Source organism: Sminthopsis crassicaudata, chromosome 5, assembly GCF_048593235.1.
Source record: "Sminthopsis crassicaudata isolate SCR6 chromosome 5, ASM4859323v1, whole genome shotgun sequence".
In the NCBI taxonomy this organism is placed as follows: domain Eukaryota; kingdom Metazoa; phylum Chordata; class Mammalia; order Dasyuromorphia; family Dasyuridae; genus Sminthopsis; species Sminthopsis crassicaudata.
Genome location: NC_133621.1, coordinates 57,854,868 through 57,873,251, shown reverse-complemented (window position 1 = coordinate 57,873,251; position 18,384 = coordinate 57,854,868). Strand labels below are relative to the sequence as shown.

Sequence of the window (18,384 nt, the reverse complement as noted above, 5' to 3'; positions counted from 1 at the left end):
ACTTTTCTTTACTGGGTCTTAATTATCCTATCAGTGTAATGGAAGCATTGGACTTGCAGAGCTTTGAGATCCTTTTAAATTCTAAATCTGTTATCTGGTCATGCTTTGATTAGCAAATCCTCTGGTTACAAAACTGCTTAAATAAAAGCAACCTGAAAATGAAGAGGGTTAGGAAGAGTTCAAGTTTCCTTACTAATGGCCTGGTGATGGCCACTGTTTTGAAAGAGGCACTTTTGCCATATGGAGGCATCTTTGTCTTTCTTTAACCATATGTGGCTTCCAAATGACTTTTTCAGGGTCTGTATTAGGAGAGGATTGTATCTCTTCTCCTTTAAAAAATTTCAGTCACTCCCTATTACCTCTAGGCTAAATAAAAAACTTTATTGTTTTAGTATTTACAGATCTTCACAATTTGGCTCAGACCAATCTTTGAGGATTTATATCTTCTCTCAGGCACTTTGCAATTTAGCTAAAGTTGCTTATTTGCTGTTCCCAGTGCATGCTATTTCTTCTCAGATGTTTGCCTTCCTACCAATTATATTTATTTATCATGTATCATGTAATCATATTTACTGATTAATTTTTTTGTGTGTTCTTTAAAACATTTTAACATACCTTTTTATTTCTCCAAATACTTGCAAAGATAATTTTCAACATTCACCTTTGTAAAATCTTGTGTTCCAAATTTTTCTCTCTCCTTCCCTCTCTACCCTGTTCTCTAGACAGCAAGCAATACAATATAGGTTAAACATGTGCACATTTTCTAGAAATATTTCCATACTTGTCATGCTGTGCAAAAAAAAAAAAAAAAAAAAAATCAGATCAGAAGGGGAAATAAAAACCTGGAGAAAGGAAAAAAAAAAACTCCAAACAAACAAACAATAACACACAAAAAAGGTAAAAAGATTATGATCCACATTCAGCTTCCACAGTTCTCTTTGAATGAATGCAGATAGTTCTTTCCATCACAAATCTATTGGAGTTGCCTTAATTGTGGGTGTATGTTTGTGTGTGTGTGTGTGTGTGTGTGTGTGTGTACTTCACAAATATGGACAAGAAAGAACTTTTCTAATTTACAAAGGACCAAAAAAGGATGTTAGGGTAGCTAAGTGGTATAGTGGATAGAGCACTGAGTCTAGAGTCAGGAAGAAAGACCTGCGTTAAAAACTGACTCCACAGAACCAAGAAAACATCTTACACAGTAACAACAAGATTATATGATGATCAACTGTGATGAATTAGGCTCTTCTCAACAATTCAATGATTCGAGGAAATTCCAATAGACTTGGGATGGAAAATGTCATCAGCATTCAGAGAGAGAATTATGGAGACAGAATGTGGATGGAATCATAATATTTTCACCTTTTTATGTTTGTCTCTTCTTGTGTTTTTTTTTCCCCCTTTTGGTATGATTTTTCTTGCACAATACAACCAATATGGAAATATATTTAAAAGAATTACACATATTTAACCTACATCAGATCGCTGTTGTCTTGGGGATAGGGAGAAAAATTTGCAACCTAAAGTTTTACAAAAAATGAATGCTGAAAACTATTTTTACATGTATTTGGAAAAATAAAATACTATTGAAATTAATTGATTATATATGAAACTGTGATTCCTTTTTGGATACTTAAAACATTTAATATTCTTAATTTCCCCAGTTACATGTAAAATGATTTTCTAAATATTAACTTTTTAAAATTTTGAGTTACAGATTCTCTTCCCACCTCTCCACCTCCACCCCTCATTGAAAGGGCACATGTGACGTTTACATACTTTGAAAAAGCTGTATTGAATTGACTTTGGTAGTATTAACGCTGTACTTCTTGTGAATGTTTTGGGACTTCTATCTACTCTCATTTGCCTGTAAGAAACTACTCTTGTAACAAATAAGTGCAGTGAAGCAAAAGATGTCTATACATTGGTCATGTCTGAGAATGGATACCCTTTAATCTACACTATTTCAGCAATTATTGAATTTTTTGGTCTCATGACTCCTTTATACTCTTACAAATTACTGAGTTCCTCCAGCTTATCAATATGACCACATTAGATATTAAACCATCTTAGATTATTATAAACATAATTTTGATATTGTGGACTTGCTAAAAAAGGAATCTTGGGAGTTTTGGGGGTCCCTGGACCTCATTTTGGAAACTCTTCTAGTTTATCACTTTTCTGTCAAGAAGTTCTGAAATGTGCTTCAGGCTTCAGTTTTCTGGAATTGTGACTGGTCGTTGCAACATTAGAATTCTTATGTCTTTTAAAGCTGCTTTCCCTTGTAATATTGAAGCTCTTTTTTTTGTTGTTCTCAATGTTTACTTATCTAGATATATATTTTCACCATTAGAATATAAGCTCCTTGAGGACAGGTATTGCTTTATTTTTTCTTTGTGAGCCCAGTATCAAGGACCATGTCTGAAACAGAGGAAGTGCTTAATAAATGTTTGTTAAACTTAATTTTTTTGGGGGATGCACTACATATTGCCTCTTTTCAAGGAGAATTTGGGAGGAGATGACTTTCCAAAGCACAACAGGAATAGTATCCACAGTTTAATAGGGGTGGGTTGGATAGTATGGTAGGTAAAGCCTAGACTTAAAGTCAGGACAACCCCTAAGCTCAAATCCTGCTTCAGACACTTCCAAGCTATATGAGCAAATCTGCCCCAGTTTTCTCATCTATAAAAAGGGAATGATAATACTATCCATTTTCCAGGGTTACTGTGAGGCTTTAAGCAGATAATGATTAGCAATAATTATAAATATTAGCAGTTATTATTATATTAACACTGTTATTTCCAGCTCTGGTTAAAGAAGTTTCTGATACTATCCTGTGTCATTAGAACCAGTGCTTTTAATTAACAGAAATATCACTAGACATAATAGAGAGTAGAGTCAATATTTATATAACATTTACTATGTGTCATGCATCTTCTTAAATGCTTTTTAAAAAAAATTAATTAATTTAATTTAATTAATTAAATTTAATTTAAAAAATTTAAATGGGGTTAAGTGACTTGCCTAGGGTCACACTGCTAGGAAGTATTAAGAGTTTGAGGCCAGATTTTAATTTAGGTTCTCCTGACTTCATGGGCTGGTGCTCTATCCACAGCACCACCCAGCTGCCCCATTAAATGCTTAAAAAGAAACCCAAAACCAAAAAAAAAAATGTTACCCTATCTGTTCCTCAGAACAAACTTGGGAAGTAGGTACTATTCTTATTCCCATTTTACAGTTGAGGAAAGTGAGATAAAGAGTCTTTGTTAAATGACTTGCAGAGGATTATACTACTAGTAAGTGTCTGAGAATGGATTTGAACTCAGAAATTTGGGATTAAGTATACTTGCAAAAATTCTCTGTTACAAAGGATCAAATTTCCAAATTTCAATACTCTTTCCCTTTAGAAATATTCCCTGTCTCTGTATCCTTGTAGTTCCCAAAAAGAGTCCATATTCATGAAAGGTTAGAACTTGGTACTCTTCCATGAATATAGTTCAAGAACTAGAAGTGACCTCAGAGGCTAACACTCTATTTTACAGCCCCCCAAAACAAACAAAGCAAAAATCCCCCCAAAACTAAGGCCTACAGGCCTGGTGACTTGCCTGCCTTATGTATAAAACCTTCTGAGATTTTAGGGAGAGGGGCAGATTTGGAATCTTCACTTCTCCAAGCTTTAAAGAATTTATAGGGGTCCTTTTAACTGGAAAACTGAATAATGCCTGTAACAACCCTTTGAGTTTCCTCGAAGCAGAACATCATCATCAATTAAACAAATGTATTCCTTGAATTTTTATTGTAATATTTTAAGATTATGTTTGTTTACTTTGCTTCCTAGATTACACATTGATGGAATGTTAAGCCAGGAATTTCAGAAAGATAAAACAAATTTTAAATCTTTGCTCCACAACTTACATTTGAATTTTGTTCAGAGGCTTCTGTTCAATATAAGAAATACCATTCTTTAAATTGAGGCAGTTTGTAACTGAAGCTGCCATTTAGTTTGAAGTTACTAAGGGTAATCAGTTATCTGGGGCTAATATGTAATCTTTCCATTGTATGTCATATAATTTAAATATACTCATAGCCTGAGAACTGGGAGAAGGAGAAAACTGAATAAAAGAGAGAGCTTCCAAAATGGGGCTTTTATTCCAGTGGCATTACATAGCTACTTAGTAATTTCTCCCTCCACTGCTTCCCTTCCCCCCAGCGCTTCCCAAAGAGAAAGGAAATAGGAATTCAGGAGCTCAGAGGGCTAGAAAAGGCTGTTTCTTTAAGGGGCTCCAAAAGCCAGGGCATTGAGGAGATCACCCATGGCAGTAAGAGAGAGCATGGATAAACAGCCATTTAAGAGATAAGTAGCCTTGGCTTTTTAATATTGAGGTAGCTCAGAAGAATGAAAACAAAATTTAGGAATGGGTTTTTGACAAGTTAAAGTTCAAGGTGAGCTGATTAAAGGAAAAGTTAAGGTTAGTGAGAAAGGAACCAAATTGTATCATGGTACTTTTTTTTTTTTTTTTTTTTGGGTAACTTTTTCCTTAGAGTTTCATTTTTGAAATCGTGATTAAGTGAAGTTATTTTATTAATGATCTGTATTTCTGATAACTAAAAGGTAGATCTCAGGCAGTTTGAATGGAGAACCCCCTCAAATTCCGAGGCACATGAGATTGGACTGAGGCCGAGACACTCCTACCACCTAGTGGTAGCATTGTAAAATTGCAGGTTGTTGTGGATGATGATGATGGTGGAGGTGAGTTCTGTCTGCAAGTTTAAGGTTAAGAAGTAACAGCAGCAGGTCTCATATCCCACAATCAGATGAAAAAAGCAAAGCGCATTGTGCATAAATTATTTTTTGGCACAGGGGAAAAAACATTCACAGTGTCACTGTACTTTTTTTTTTAAAGTTACCCCAAGTTCAAATCTAGCCTCAGACATTTAACACTTCCTAGCTGTGTGACCCTGGGCAAGTCACGTAACCCCAATTGCTTCAGGAAAATAAAATAAAATAAAATAAAAATAAGCCTGTCTAAAAGACTACTCTCATTATAAGAGGATGGGGAGTAGATGTTTAGGATGTTTTAATGTTAGGATCAAACAGATCTATTATTAGCATTGGAGCTCCTTGAAATCAAGGTTTTTTTTTTTTTGTTTGTTTTTGTTTTTGTTTTTTTTTTAAGCAGCATAATGCCTGGAATATAGTAAATTCTTCCTAAAACACTTATTGACCCACTAAGTGAGCTTTCTCAAAATGCATTTTCTCCTTTTTCTACCTCCTTTCTCCCTCCATTGATTTTAATAACCTGCATTTAAAGGAGGTGGTTCTGCGAAGACTTATTTGAACATTTTTTTCATGTGCTATAACTCTATGCAGTATGATCTCTGCATGGAAATCTGATTCATTTTGGTCTTATTCTTTGAAGAATGGTAGGAGTTTGTTAATGAAAAGAAAGTTCTTACTTTTCTGCTATGTGCAATTTTTTATTTCCTACTCTTGTTTTGATGTCCTCTTTTGGATGTTATGTTTACAACGAATTTAGAATTTCATTGAACCAGCTTAGATTTTCCTTATATTTTATTGTAAAAGCTTTAACATTAAGCAAATAGTAGAGAAGTATCTGTTCCAGAAGGTTTTGCAAGGGTCAATTTTTTTTTTTTAATCTTCATTTGCTCATAATTTTTTAAAAAATAGTTTTTATTTACCAGATATTTGCATGGGTAATTTTATAACATTGACAAATGCCAAACCATTTGTTCCAATTTTTCCCCTCCTTCTCCCCCCTCCCAGATGGCAGGTTGACCAATACATGTTCAATATGTTAGAGTATAAATTAAATACAATATATGGATACATGACCAAATAGTTGTTTTGCTGAACAAAAAGAATCGGATTTTGAAATAGTATACAATTAGCCTGTGAAGGAAATCCAAAATGCAGGCAGACAAAATTAGAGGGACTGGGAATTCTATGTAGTGGTTCATATTCATTTTCCAGAGTTCTTTCACTGGGTGTAGCTGGTTCAGTTCATTACTGCTCTATTGGAACTGATTTGGTTCATCTCGTTGTTGGAGAGGGCCACGTCTGTCAGAATTGATTATCATACAATATTGTTGTTGCCGTGTATAATGATCTCCTGGTCCTGCTCATTTCACTCAGCATCAGTTCATGTTAAGTCTCTCCAGGCCTTTCTGAAATCATCCTGTTGGTCATTTCCTACAGAACAATAACATTCCATAATATTCATATATCACAATTTATTCAGCCAATCTCCAATTGATGGGCATCCACATCATTTCCAGTTTCTGGCCACCACAAAGAGGGCTGCCACAAACATTCTTGCACATACAGGTCCCTTTCCCTTCTTTAAGATCTCTTTGGGGTACAAAGCCAGTAGCAACACTGCTGGGTCAAAATGTATGCACAGTTTGATAACTTTTTGAGCATAGTTCCAAATTGTTCTCCAAAATGGCTGGATGTATTCGCAGTTCCACCAACAATGTGTCAGTGTCCCCGTTTTTCCACATCCCCTCCAACATTCTGCATTACCTTTCCCTGTCATTCTAGCCAATCTGACAGGTGTGTAGTGGTATCTCAGAGTTGTCTTAATTTGCATTTCTCCGATTATTAATGATTTGGAGCATCTTTTCATATGACAAGAAATAGTTTCAATTTCTTTATCTGAGAATTGTCTGTTCATATCCTTTGAACATTTATCAATTGGGGTTTGGCTTGATTTCTTATATGTTAGAGCCAATTCTCTATATATTTTGGAAATGAGGCCTTTATCTGAACCTTTGATTGTAAAAATGTTTTCCCAGTTTATTGTTTCCCTTCTAATCTTATATGCACTGATTTTGTTTGTACAAAAACTTTTCAATTTGATATAATCAAAGCTTTCTATTTTGTGATCAATAATGATCTCTAGTTCTTCTTTGGTCATGAATTCCTTCCTCTTCCACAAATCTGAGAGGTAAACCATCCTATGTTCCTCTAATTTATTTATAATCTCATTCTTTATTCCTAGGTCATGAACCCATTTTGACCTGACCTTGATGTATGGTGTTAAGTGTGGATCAATGCCTAGTTTCTGCCATATTAATTTCCAATTTTCCCAGCAATTTTTGTCAAACATTGAGTTCTTATCCCAAAGGCTGGGGTCCTTGGTTTGTCAAACACTAGGTTGTTAGATTTATTAATTATTTTGTCCTTTGGACCTAACCTATTCCACTGATCAACTAGTTTATTTCTTAGCCAATACCAAATGGTTTTGGTAATCGCTGCTTTATAATATAATTTTAGATCTGGTACAGCTACCTTCATTTGATTTTTTTTTCATTAATTCCACAAGGGTCAATGTTGAAAAATTACACGTGCATATGTTTTGTAAATAAAAAGCTATAATAATAAAAAAAAATAAAAAACACACACAAAAAGAAAAATAAAACGTGTCTATTCCTCTGCATTTGTTTAGAACTGTTATTGTTGACATTCACTCATTTTCTTTTATGTCTGACTTTTTTGTGATGCCATTTGGGGTTTTCTTGACAAAGAGTGAGCAATTTCCTTCTCCATTTTACTTTACAAATGAGGAAACTGAGAGGGTCAAGTGACTTGCCTAGGATCACACAGATATTAAAAGTAATTTTAGGTTAAATTGTTAGAAAGACACCAAACTTTGAATCAGGTGACCTGGATTCTAATCTTGGCTCTGCCTGACCTTGGACTAGACATTTACCATATCTTATTCTCTATTTCTTCATCTCATTCATAAGATGAGAGAATTACTTTAGATTGTTTCTAAAGTCCTGGCTCTACTAGATATTGGCTGTGAACCCTAACTCTTTCACAGATCCGTTATCAGAGTTGAAATAATGTTTAAGAAAGATGAGTTAAGTACTATCAAATGTTAGAACTACAGTCATGTGCTGCTCTTATTACAAAGACTCAAGATTGGAAAAATGAATTCCTTGAACAGTTGGTTTGGAGTGAGTTAAAGTCACAGCTCTATTATTATTTGGAAAGCATCTTTTCACAGGGCAACTGGGCGGTACATCTTCCAAGATGTATCTGAACTCAAGATTGAGAAGGTAGTGTGGTTTCAGAACCTGAAATAGTAAGAGGACACATCAGCTCTCACATTAGTTCCTGACTGAGTTGCTAAGGTAGCTTGGGGAAGATAATTAACCTTTCTGTGGCTTACCTGTAAAACAGGAATTATTCAGCTGGTCTTGCAAAGAGGCTATGTGACTTAACAAGATTTAGTCTTTGTAAGGTTGGGTTTCCTAGAAGCACTATACAAGGTGGAGATCTGCAGTATGTGTTCTACTGACTTAAACAGTACCACATATAGCCTTATGGAAGCTCCATTGCTACATCTTGTGGAGGGTCTTTCCCGTTCTCCCCTGAGATCCAACTGCTATGGCTCCTTCTCTTCCACCCTGCCTCAAATTACCTTGTATATTTACTTTGGGTTGCTCCTTATTAACAAGGGGACTAATGGGAAGAGTAGTTTTTCCTAGTTGGAAGGAGGAACTGAAGGATCATGGGAGACAGAAAACCATTTTCAGAAACATCATTCCTTGAAGGGAAGTTTTAAATTGCATTATAAGTGACAAGATGAATATATATGAATGTGTGTGTGTGTGTGTGTGTGTATTTTTCCTGGGAACATTTGAGTTCCACGTGGAGAAAAAGGCTCTCAGAATACTGATATATATCAAGAACACTGGTCAGCTAATCACAAATACTATATTAAATTGAATAAAATCATGACCAGTTGGAGTCTTTTCTGGTTTACTGATGCACTTTAAGCATGATCTGCTTGGACAGAATTTTGCTTGCCTGATTCTTGCTGTTACTGGAATCTGGTGAGTTTATCAGCTCTCTACCACTCTGCCTTATTGCTGTCTAGTGAAAAGTATTGCTTATTCACAGGAGTTTCTTGTTCCTTTTAAACTTTATTAACGCCACAATTTTTAAGGATGAATTTTTGTCTCTAGATAATGGTAAGCTGATTTTTTTTATTGCATTCTGAGTGTTTGCTATCAAGAGTAGAAGACACAATGGAGAAAGAAAATAGGGAACCCATAACATATAAAAAAAGCCCTACACAAAACTCTCTCTCTTTTCTAGATATATGGCTATATATATTATCTTGGTAGCACCATATCATAGAGTACCTAGTCTGGAGTCAGAAAGATTCATCTTCCTGAGTTCAAATTCAGCCTTAGACATTTACTAACTGGAGAAGGAAATGGCAAATCATTCCAGTGTCTTTGCCAAGAAAACTCCAAATGGGGTTTCTTGTTCCTTTTAAATTTTAATAACTCCACAATTTTTAAGGATGAATTTTGTCTCTAGATAATGGTAAGCTGATTTTTATTGCATTCTGAGAGTTTGCTATCAAGGAGTAGAAAATACAATGGAGAAAGGAAATAGGGAACCCATAGCCTAAACCCTACACAACTGAAATGACCGAACAACAACTCGGTATACACACATATATGTATACATATACACACACAGGTATATAACACATAGTGTATATATGTATACATATATATATATATTTTAATATAATCTATTCATGTATGTACATGTTTCTCTGATAGAAAGTAAGCTCTTTGAGGACGGGAATAGTTTCATTTTTTTGGTTATTGTCTCCATAGTGGACTATAACATAGTGGACATAGTGGACATAATAGACTATAATGGTACTTAATAAGTGTTTAATAATGGATTGACCAGGATGTTTCCTATGGAAATGAGAAATTGCTTATCTCACAAGTATCTTTGGAATGGAAACACAGTTGGTGGTTCTTTGTGACTATTAAATACAGTAAATAACCCATTCAAATTAGTGCCCTGTGCTTTTCCCTGCAGGGGTCAAGGCATGGAGGAAAATGTAACTGCAGGACTAAATTTTGACAAATCGGGTGGCAAGCTGTAAGGAATTCTCTTTACAAACCATTTACTCTGCTCATACTCTGTTGCTGAGTGGAAAGCCTGTGTTTACCCCAAATCTCCGTTTCCATGAATAGCAGACTGGTGGAAGTAATGGTGGGTGGTACCCCAGGGAAACTGGTCTGGCCCAGCAAGATGATGTTTTGGTTAACCACGGCTGGGCAGGCGCTCCGGCCTATTGTAGCTTTGTAAGAGAAGACCTTTGTCTAAGGTATAATAGAGACACTGCATTTATTCACGCTAACTGGTTACTTGCCACAGCTGCTTATTTGGAGGCAAAAACCTTCTCTAACAGTTAGTCCTTTGGAAGAGTTTCAATCCTCTGCAGGGAGTAGGGGAGGAGATGGAGCAGTGAGTAGAAGGAAGGGTGGAATCCATCCAGGGATTGGCCTTGGAGACAGCAGGGGCAGTTCAGGAAAGAAAGGAGAGGGAGGGAAGGGGAAGGCTCTGGGGAGTGCAGCCTCAGTAGGAATCGGACTGTCTCTTAGTCCCCAGTCATTTTCAGATCCACTTTCCATGTGGAGCCAGGTGCTCTTCTCCTGTTTTCCAACTTCCGCTGTTCTACTTCTCCTCCCACCAACAGCTGGAAGGTTTTGGTCTGGGCAGTCCAAGATTTTAAGAAGGCCATGACTTGAAGCTTGATCAATGGAATCATTTGGATTAATGGACCTGTTCCATGCCTATTTATATACTTGTACAATCTTTGACCTGTGTAGGCTGTGAATGTTGGAGGCCTTGGACAAGCCAGATTTGGGAAAATTAGCTTTTTAATGTTGATTCCAGCTTAAGAGGATAGTCCCCCCCCCCCAGATATAAGCAGGAACCTCATTTTAAACAAAAAAGAAATAAAAAAGTCTAACAATAAACATCATTCCTTGAAGGGAAATTTAAAATTGCATTCGAGGTGACAAGATAATTTTTTATTTTTTGTTTTTTGAAGAAGGGTTCTCAGGAGTAACTTGCTAGTCTCTGCAAAAGGATTTTGACACCCTTTTAATGATTCCTGGAAAGGTGGAAGAGATTCCAAGTCATTTGTATAAAACAGAGGCAAAAGAGAAGCATTCTTGCTTTCTCCTTACCCCAACCTGATTGAGTAGTTGAATTGTGGTTCAGTATTAGACTAGTCAGTCACTATTTCATGTGATAGGTGAGATTCTGATTAACAGCTGAGCCAGCCCGTAACAGGGTTATGATAATGGGGGAGGATGCTATCTATTTCTTCTTTTCTCCCTCTGTCTTACTCCAATTTAACTTAAGAAGAATGTTTTGGGAAACCATCTGAGATTACAAAGTGAAGACTTCTGTAATGGAAATGCAGCTTGATGTGTCTCTTTTATCTTGCTCCCAAGTGGCCAAGGGATGGGTATCTGGATGATACAGTGGATAGACAACCGAGTCTGGACTCAGGAAGACTCATCTTCCCGAATTAAAATCTGACCTCAGATACCTATTAGGTGTATGACCTTGAGCAAGTCATTTAACCCTGTTTGCCTCAGTTTTCCTCACTTGGAAAATAAGCTGGAGAAGGAAATGTCAAACTACTCCAGTATTCTTGCCAAGAAAACCCCATATGAATGAATGTTGGAGGGGATGTGGGAAAACTGGGACACTGATGCATTGTTGGTGGGCCTGGAGAGACTTACATGAACTGATGCTGAGTGAAATGAGCAAAACCAGGAGATCACTGTACACTTCAGCAACGATACTGTATGAGGACGTATTCTGATGGAAGTGGCTATCTTCAACATAAAGAAGATCTAATTCACTTCCAGTTGATCAATGATGGACAGAAACAGCTACACCCAGAGAAGGAACACTGGGAATTGATTGTAAACTGTTAGTATTACTGTCTTTCTAACCAGGTTACTTATACCTTGGGAATCCAATTCTTACCGTGCAACAAGAAATTTGGTTTTACACATATATATTGTATCTAGGTTATACTGTAACACATTTAATATGTATGGGATTGCCTGTCATCTAGGGGAGGGAGGGGAAAATTTGGAAAAATGAATACAAGGGAAAATGTTGTAAAAAAATTACTCATGCATATATACTGTCAAAAATTATAATTATAAAATTAATAAAAAAAGGTAAAAAAATAAAAATAAAAGTACAGGAATAAAATTAAAAAAAAAAAAGAAAAAGGGGTTTTCAGTCAAACATGACTGAAAAAGAAAAGATTATTAAGAAACCAAGAGGTATAGTATCTGGCTTGATTTGTCATAGATTTTTTTTTCTTTAAAAATTTTTTTTAATAATAACTTTTAATTTCCAAAATACATGAAAAATTAGTTTTCAACATTCACTCTTGTAAAACTTTTTCCCTCTCTTCCTTCCCTCCCTGTTCCTAGATAGCATGTAAAACAATATAATTTAAACTTCTACAATTCTTCTAAACATATTCTCACATTTATCATGCTGTACGTGTCATAGATTTTCAAATGTGAATGCTGACACACACATATAAAATGTGTATGTATATCTAGATATACATGCATATATATCTAATATGTATATGTATATGAATATATTATATATGTTATATATTTGCCTATGTGTACATATATTCCCTCCTTCTCCTCCCTTCTTTTGTCCCTTTAAATGGTTTCATAGGAACACAGAATCACAGATATAAAGGGGGGCAGCCTTAGATATCTCTAAGAACAACTTCCCTCATCTTCAGATGAGGAATATGAACTTTATTACCAGTTCACCTATCTGTTTCACTTTTAATATTCCTAATATTTATTAGAATATTATATTCAGGGGGCAGGTAGGTGGCGCAGTGAATAGAGCACCAGCTCTGAAGTCAGAAGAATCTGAGTTCAAATCTGGTCTCAGACACTTAACACTTCCTAGCTATGTGATCCTGGACAAGTCATTTAATCCCAATTGCCTCAGCAATAAAAAAAAAAAAAAAAAAAAAATTATACTCAGTATATATCTTAGGAAGAACATTGAAAAACCCTGTGTAGAGTAATGGTTCTTGATCTAGGGTCTTTGAACTTTTTAAAAATTAAATTTAAAATACTTTAACTTTCAAATTCTCTTTCATTTTCTATCCCTTTCTCTTTCCCCTTTTCCCATTGAGAAGGCAAGAAATACAATATCCATTATACATATAAAGTCATACAAAACCTATTTCCACTTTAGCCATGCTGAGAAAAAAATTACCAAGCTCTTCAAAAATTTGTATCTCATCCTTGCATAGGGGCCTTGCTAATTTTCTCTGTATTATTCCAATTTTAATGTATATACTGCCAAAGTGAGTGCATGTTAATTGATTTAAAAATATTTTGATAATTGTATTTCTGAAGAACTCATTTTCTTTGTAAACTTATGCATTTTACTTTATGAATTTCTAGACATTCTGAGAGGGGACTGTTTTACAGACTGTCCACGTTACAAAAACAAATGGGCAAAAGGAGGATGAACAGAATGTTGAAAGACCATGAAATTTGGGGATTAGTTGAAGTAATTAAGGGTGTTTAGCCTGGAGAAGAGAAGACTGAAGAGAGACATTGTATCTGCCTTCAGACATTTAAAGGACTGTCATTCAAAGAGATTGGAATTATTTTTTCTTTGCTCCTTCACTTCCTTCCTTCCTTCCTTCCTTCCTTCCTTCCTTCCTTCCTTCCTTCCTTCCTTCCTTCCTTCCTTCCTTCCTTCCTTCCTTCCTTCCTTCCTTCCTTCCTTCTTCCTTCCTTCTTCCTTCCTTCCTCCTTCCTTCCTTCCTTCCTTTCCTTCTTCTTTCTTTCTTCTTTTCTTTCTTTCTTTCTTTCTTTCTTTCTTTCTTTCTCTTTCTTTCTTTCTTTCTTTCTTTCTTTCTTTCTTTCTTTCTTTCTTTCTTTCTTCCTTCCTTCTTCCTTCTTCCTTCCTTTCCTATCTTCTTCTTCTCTTTCTTCTTTCTTCTTTCTTTTCTTTCTTTATCTTTCTTTCTTTCTTTCTTTCTTTCTTTTTCTTTCTTTCTCTTTCTTTCTTTCTTTCTTTCTTCTTTCTTTCTTTCTTTCTTTCTTTCTTTCTTTCTTTCTTTCTTTCTTTCTTTCTTTCTTTCTTTCTTTCTTTCTTTCTTTCTTCTTTCATTTCTTTCTTTCTTTCTTTCTTTCTTTCTCCCTCTCAAACTTGGGGTCAAAATCAGGAGCAATGATGACAATTAGAGAAGTACATTTGAGCTTGATATAAGAAAAAAAACTTCCAAACATGGAACATTTTCCATTGTAACATGGGAGGCCTTTGAATGCAATGGGTTTCCTATCATTGAAAGCTGGATGACTGCCACATTGTATATTGTAGAGGTTTGGCTTAGATTGTATGGGACCTTTGAGGGCTATGACTTTCAGTTGGGATTGGGTTGGGGCCACTTAAATTCTGGAGAGTGGTTTTGTTTGGTTAGATAATTAATGTCATAGCCATATATATATATTTGTTAAGCTTTTCCAAAGACCCTTCCCCCCCCCCCAAAGGATACCAGACTATTTCCCTTTCATGTCCTGTCAGAAGAAAGTTGAGAAGAGGCAGCTCCTTGTAGGGCCATGTCTGTCTGCTATATTGAAGCAAGAATTTTCTTTTTTGGAGGGATGGTATCACAGTGGAGATGTGGTCATGGGATTTTAAAAATTGGTATAAAGAATTCCCTGGTGATATACTTTCCTTTACTAATATAGATGATCACCTACTTTGTAATTTATAACCTTAGAGTAGCTTGGAGCGCTGAGTGGTAAAATGTATTGTTTTATAGTATATATTTTATTATAATTATATATACATATATATATATACATTATAATTACATATACTTTAAATGTGCCAAAGGCAAAATTTGAACCCAGCTCCATCCATGATGGTCCATGCTGATCAAGAATTACAGTTGTTAATTTGCACCTTCCCCTTCCCTTTTTATAATGACTAAATGATGGCCTCTGAGGATCATGTTATTGAAAACTAATTTGAACTTGGGAAGACAGACTGATTAACTGGAGGACCCATTAACCAGACCTCTTGCTTCAAGGCATGGCTAAGTGGGACAAGTCCTGGGTTTTGATTCATTAGAACTGGGTTTTAAAATAAAGAACAGCTTTATTACTAGTGACCTGCCATTTACTTCTCTGGCTTCAATTTTTTCATCTGTAAAATGGGAGTGTTGGACTGAGAGATGGTCCCTAAGGTCCCTTTGATCTCTCAACTTTTGGTTTTATGTTATTCCAGCTTTAAATCCTCTGGCAAAAGGAAAAAAGAGAAAGGCATGTACAGAGATCATAAGCCATGCTCTGGTTTTCACCACTAAACTAGCAGCAATGTCAGGGAGCTTTGGAGAACAGCTGCAGTGTTGATACTAGGAGCATCTCCGTTCATACTTTCCTTTCTCTGAAAGTAGTTGCTAGAGTAAAACTATTAGATGTAAATGCTGGCAGACAGCGGTGGCTCATTCTTTCTTCTAGTGTACTGGAGTGAGTGTTGCAAAATGCATGTTGTGAGCTGGCCAAGCTTCCTCTTCACTCCAACCCTAGGAAATGAGTAACTTCTATACATATACATCTGGCTGACAGGGTCCTTCCAACCTGTCTTGGTATCTGAGTTTGTACCTTCCTGGGTACCATACTGCTTGGGCTGGACACAAGAAAAACTGCCTAATCTGTGCATCTGTGAAAAACAGGCCTTCTGGCTGTGACTTGAAAGTCTATGTGGACCTCTGAAGAAAGGGAAGGAAAAATGGAGATGATCAGTTAGAATTAGGTGACATGGCTATGAAGGGCTGGAGGGATGAAGGGAAGAGCTAGTCATAGGTTCTGGGATTGAGTGAGTGAATATCTGATAACTGCTATTTGACACCTGACCTCCAAACCACCTTGTGAATCCATGTTTAGACATGGGCTCTCTCTGCTATTTTGATGATCAATAATAAAATGTGCCAGATCTGAGTCAAAAAGAACAGTGATGGAGGGTGAGGACATATGCCAATAGTACAAAAGTTTGCGTTTCATGGTCTTTCATGGTCTTACACATGTGGATCCCCCTAAGATCAGAGAAAAGTACAACTCAGCACCTAAGGTAGGTGAGATGTGAAATAGAGAGCTAAAAGACGAAAGAGAGAATTTTATGGGAGGTGTCAGGTGTATGGCAAACTTTGTGTCAATCATCATTAATGCACTCAAATCAATTTTAACCTTTTTTTCCCTTTCATCCTCACCTTGAGGCCCTTTCAGTGAAAATGTGCTTGGGGTTCCGAGTGAGGATAATAATTTCTCTTTTCTTTGTCATGTCTGCTTGAGCTGGCAAGTTCATCTTTAATTGAAAGCATAATCTGCAAGCCTGATGGTCTCTACCTTTCCATCCCTAGTTGAGGATGCCAGACGTCAACAAGGGAAATTGAAAACTGATTTCCTCTTTTTTCCCAGAAAGGAAGACACCACCTCTGCACTACACTTGGGCTCTTCTGAACCTAGGCCCTTGAAGCTGAGATTTTCAAAGAAATAGGGTGTGTCAGCCCAGCTGCTGCATCAAACAAAAGCAAACAGATTAAATTAATTTAAGCTTCAAAAATCAGTCCCATTCCCTAATTCATAAAATACTTCAAACACAGTGAGAAATGTCATCTCCCAGATGATTGAGGCTAATCCACCCTATCTCCTTTTCCTCTTGAATTTGAATGCAAAATATCAAGACATACCTTTCTCATCAAAATAAACTCCTCATTCCACATGCTTCAGTCATCTTTTAATAAGAGTTTTCTCCACTTGGTACACAAGATAAACTCTGTTTCCAATGCACTTAAGGAATTTTGTGCAAAAAGAAAAAAAACCCCACTAAAAAAAACCCACCCCAGAAGAACATACTCATTACTGTCTGTTAAGTTGCCAGCACTAGGCAATTAAAAGGTAAGGCCTACAATAACATGGTAGAGCACTGCAGTTAGTCTTATTGTCTTCTCATTAACAAGATTGTTATTTTAGCTCTTCAGGTACATGGCTTAAGAAACAAAACATTCTTGGCTTTTAAAGAGCTCTAAGAAAAATACAGAGAAGAGCTGTTGACAGCTAAGACTTGAAGAAAGAGTGGCTTATACAGTAAATACATTTGCACAGCCTTGTGGTTGTAATAAATATAATTCCACCTCGATTCTCTTGGACTAGGTGTAAAAACAATTTAAGCGAACATCAAAGTCCCACACGGGTGCAAGCTACTTTTGCCCCACTTACCACGTCAAAGGGAACACTGTTAAGAACCACATCCCCTTGGGACACAGAGAAATTTGGACTGTTTCCTGCAACATGATAGATCATTGATTTTATATCTAGTTATTTGCTCTCTTCCTGAGCTCATCTTTGCCACTTGGCAATCATCTTTAAATGATGACCTGAATCTTTGCCATTTGTCGAGTCTGCTCACTTTTTATAGAGATAGGAATGCAGCTGCTTTGATTCCTGCATTCCTGCTGGCAGCCTGAAGTGGGTGGAAGAACTGCTAAGAATGTCAATGATTCAAGTTCCTTTATGCACAAAGGCAGCAAAGTAACTTAGCCATAAAATTTGTCAATATGCCGATTTCATGCTTTCGATGATTTTGAGTTTTCTTGACCCCAAGAATTAAGAATATTTGTCATTTCCCTTCGTCTGGTTTCTCAGTGTCAAGTTATTCACCTCCCTACCCCAACCCAATCCAACCCATAACCATTTATGAATTCAGTGGCCTAAATATCAACTTTAAGATGATCCAGATTTTTCTCCCTTATGAATATGGGTTTTATCATCCGGGTAGGGTGCCTTGAAAGGCTCCAATTAGAGCATTATGTACAATTCTGATTTGCATTTTTTTTTTTTTCTTCAGTATGCTTTACTGATCACCTCATGTTATTAAGATCTGGATATCTCAGACCTTGAAATACTTGATTAGGGGAAATGTATCCCACAAGTTTTTAGTCTGGGGAAAGTATGTGAGTTTTAATGAAAAGATAAAACACAAACCCCTAACTGAAATGCTTTGATGAAAGTCTCCACAGAAATGCAATACATGGAGAGGATAACACAAATTATGAAGCAAAACCCAAAAACAAATGCCTTGAACTATCTGATTTTTTTTCTTTTGGTTCTATTATGTTGAGTTTAACTATATTACTACAGTTATTGTTGGACTATATGGTGATTTTTTGCTTTTTTGGAAAAGGAGCTAGTTGTAAAAACAGCTATAATCTTCATATGGGATGAATTAAGGAACAATCAGGTTTTAATTTATCATAATTATCATCGCCATGATCCAATTTCCATTTCAAGCCTAGGGCTAGATGAGAGGAACTTGATGTTGCTTCCATCCTTTGCTTCATTTTCCTGCTTTTTCAAGGTCTTGTGGATTTTCTCTCTTATTTTTCAATGTAGCCTTGGTGGGGGTGATCATTGCTACTGACTCATTTCCTTAGTAATTTTCAT

At 36.1% G+C, this 18,384-nt stretch overlaps 1 non-coding gene across 1 annotated transcript; it reads right to left on the bottom strand.

The window, feature by feature from the left end:
- Window positions 1-13,130: 13,130 nt before the first annotated feature.
- On the bottom strand, window positions 13,131-13,237 carry LOC141545287 (U6 spliceosomal RNA). Its single transcript, XR_012482965.1, has one exon. It is a non-coding gene; the product is annotated as a U6 spliceosomal RNA (small nuclear RNA).
- Between the last annotated feature and the right edge of the window lie 5,147 nt (window positions 13,238-18,384).